This window comes from Carlito syrichta, unplaced genomic scaffold (assembly GCF_000164805.1).
Source record: "Carlito syrichta isolate Samal-C Ts95f unplaced genomic scaffold, Tarsius_syrichta-2.0.1 Scaffold315995, whole genome shotgun sequence".
NCBI classification, from domain to species: Eukaryota; Metazoa; Chordata; class Mammalia; order Primates; family Tarsiidae; genus Carlito; species Carlito syrichta.
Window position 1 is genome coordinate 225,224 of NW_007260091.1, and position 3,978 is coordinate 229,201.

The window sequence follows — 3,978 nt, forward strand, 5'->3', positions numbered from 1 at the left end:
AGCAAATTTAAAACTATGCTTTTCCAAGCTGAAGGAAAAGATAGAATATTTTTAGAGAGGTCAGAAAAATGTTTTTCTAAATAAAGCATATAGAGACATGGGGAACAGGTAAGGACAACAAAACCAAAGACTTAAACTGAAAAAATATTGCTGTCATCTGAATGTTTGTGTCCCCCAAATTTCAAATGCTGAACTCTCAACTCTCAAGGTGATAGCATTAGGAAGTAGGGCCTTTGGGAAGTACCCGAATGGGTCTGGTGCCTTATAATACAGGCTTGAGGAAAAACGAGGCCTGTAGGGACACAGCTAGAAGGCGCTGCTTATGAGCCAGAAAGCAGGTCCTCACCAGGCATGAAATCTGCTGGCTCCTTGGTCTTGGAATTCCAGTTTCCAAGACTGTGGAAAATATACTTCTGTTTTTATAAACTACTCAGTTTATGGTATTCTGTTAGAGCAGCCCAAATGGTCTAAGGACAAACACCAATACTTTTGCAAAGAAATGCTAAAAAAGGTCAATGCACATACAATAAAAATTGAAGGACTTAAGGATGAAGATATTCTTAAAATTCTTTAAGAGGGTAGTGAAAATCAAGGCCCTTTGAACAGGTGAAATAGTATGCAATGTCGTGTATAAAAATTACTAGCTGAAATGAAGCTAAATTTCCAACTAGAATATGAGAAACGGCACCTGCTAAAGGAGTGCCGGGGTATAATGGTCTAGGTGAGCTCTAGTCACCAATGATAGGGTTATGAGACCTTAATGAAAAAAAGAGAGAAGAAAGATAATGAAGTAACTGTCTTGAGGACAACGTCTCCCGGATAATAGAAATATGAAAGGTATCGGTCTAAGAATTGGCCAAGAAAACATTAAACACATCATAAGAGACGAGTAAGCCAGGTGCCCAGAAAACAGTGAAAATCTGAGATGATTGCATTTTTAAGAAAGTAATGGGCAGATCTGTTGGCTCTGTTGGAGTAAGGAGGAAGAAGCCACAGATGTAAGCTAAAATCCCTGCTTAGGTCAATGAAAATGGTGACAATTTAAAAAAATTCAAAACTTTTAAAAATGTAAGTTAATAGCCAGGCTCGGTGGTTCAGCCTGTAATCCCGCGCCTTTGGGAGGCTGAGGTGAGTGGATTGCCCGAGCCTGAGGGTTCGAGACCCACCTGGGCAGGTAAGACCTCATCTCTACAATAAAATCAAAAAATTAGCCGGGCGAGTTAGCATGTGCCTGTAATTCCGGCTACTCGGAAGGCTGAGGCAGAAGGATCGCCGGAGCCCAGCAGGTCGAGGCTGCGGTGGCCGGGAGTGGCCACTGCACTCCGGTCTGGGCGACAGAGTGAGACTCCAACTCAAAAAAAAAAAAAAAAAAAGTAAGTTCTTATCATTATTTTAGTCACTGCCTTAAATGTCTGGGAAAAAAATTAACACAAACACCAGTCAAGTTCTTTATAGAGACTCATTATCTCTCTCTCTTCTTCTTTTTTTTTTTTTTAATCAACACATACATTATTCAAAACTGACCACAAAAAACAAAGGTACTGGAACAGATCCCCACAAGCTCAGAGGTAAAGTTGTTGTCCAGAAAACACACCTTCCTCATCTTATTCAACCATTGGAAAGGAACACCGGGCTGCTGTTGTGTTTACATAACCAGCCCTTCCTTGCCTTCCAAAAATACCTACTGAGCAGTGATTAGATGTCAGGCTCAAAGTCAGACGCAGAACACGATATAAATAAATCCTGTCTTCAAGGAGCTTACAATCAAGTAGAAGGAATAAGAGAAATATACAACTGATATCGAACCAAGAGAAAGTATTGTCAATGGATTTAAGTTCAAGCTGACCCTGTACATTCACATCTTGGGTATGTTCGACAATTCCCAAAAAACCCATTGACTCTGCAGAGATAGTTGGAAACAAACAGTAAGATACCTTGGCAGTAGGAGTATCAGTTGGAAAAGTCATCACTTGCTATCTGAGCAGCTTAACAGAATCTTAATACAAACAATATAGAACACAGAATCGGAATATGATTTAGTGACTAGACAACAGTCTTTATTTCCTAAGAATATGTGGAGGACAATTTGGTTTTTTCAAAACTATCCTGCAACTCAGTTTTTTCATTTGTAAAATGTGGATAAGGCTAGAACCCCACCTGATACTTGTAACAGTAAAATAATGCATGCAGCAATACTTTTACAGCTCTTAGCCATTATACATACATTATTCCTTCTTTAAGCTGTTATATGAAGCTATAGCTGATAGCCATAAGTACGTGTTCCCATGTGTGAGCCTTTGCTGGGTTTCATTCATGTCTTCATAGTCACACAAATACAGAATGCACAGGTTTGAAAATTTATACCTTAATATCCTTTAAGCCCTTTAAAAAAGCTGCTTCCAATTGAAAGTCATCTTTTTAATGTCCATTGAAGAGAATTTACACTGTATTTATGGCCTGGACATAATCATTACCTTCCAATAAAAGTGACTCATTAAATAAAAAGCCATTTTCACCCGTGAGCTCTTAGAATATATTTGCTTACTTATGGAAATCCAATAGCCTCTTGCTCAATATTTTCTGCATTTCTCAGTACAATTATTTGGGGTTTATATGTCTGTTTGAGATTTGCTAAATAAGAGCAACCCAGAAACACTAGGAAGAGAAGAAACAATTACAGCAGCATCTAAGTGAACAAAACCACACTCAGTATCTGAAATGAGAGATTCTGGGATTCATCTGAGAGTGACAGTGACCTTCTGACCTTCATCCGGTTTCTGGTTAGAATCCAAAACAGTGCAGGGCTGCGCTTTCCAACATCTTTATTAAGAATCCCACAAGCTGACTAGGAAATATTCCCTTGCAACAGCAGAGTGACATCTTCTTGAGAGTGACAGGCCAAAGCTGGTTCCCAAGCTCTGCATATTAAATGAGCTTTTGAGACCCCCAGGATGATTAACAATTTGCCTGAGAGTCCAGGGCACATTTGTTCACGGCCCCACACGGGTTGCTTTCCCTCTGTAGCTCCCTCTGCCTGAAACCAGGACTGATATTTGACAAAGCAAGCAATTTAATTTTACTAAATGGCTAGAACTCCACCTCACAGCTGAAGAAACTGGTATGGTTTGATCAGGACAAAAGAGTGCAAAGCCTTTCTTTCCCCACCAACCCCCAGCAAGTGACCAGGCCATTCAGTCTGAGAGAAGAATCTGTAGCATCCCTTATTCAGCCCAAGGAAGTGGGAACACAGAGGGACAACACTCGGTTTAAACGTTCTGCCTGAAGCCCCAGGAGATGGCTTGTATTTGTGTTTTTCATAGCTCTCTAATATTTTATAAAATGCTACTGTTTCTCATTTTAATGTCTGATGTTTTAATGCTGGGTTTGTTTAGCTTACCAAAAACAACATAATAATTGCAGACTGGAAAACACTTTGGGAAAAGAAGTGTTTGCATATGTTAATGAGTTCACTTAAAGAGTTCTGTGAGTAAAAGCTGAAGACTTGATAACACATGCTTTCATCTTTGCTTCAAATGTTGGATATAATTTTTTTAGGTCAGTAAACAACAAAATATGAGATAAGCTGTAAAGTACCATAAACACTGGGTTGCCTGACCTCACAATGTAAATATATAGTGGACTTATAGTCCACTCTAGCACCATATTCTAGAAAAGGTGGTGTTTTCTTGCAGCCATGTTCACTCCATATCTCAGTAACAGCTGCAACTGTCAATGACAACCTAATGCACCTCCTAATGATCAAGACAGCCTCGAACAACATCATACCCACCCTTACAAATACCGGTTCAAGGCCCAGCCGTGTCGCTGACCAGTGTGGGGCCAAGGGAAAATCACTTTGTCTCCAGAAGTCTTATTTTCATCTAATGTCAGCCTAGGGCATGGGGCTCAATGAGTGCCAAACAACTGTTAAGCAAGTTTTTAAAAATCCAATTCTAGTATAATTTTGGTGGGAAGTAT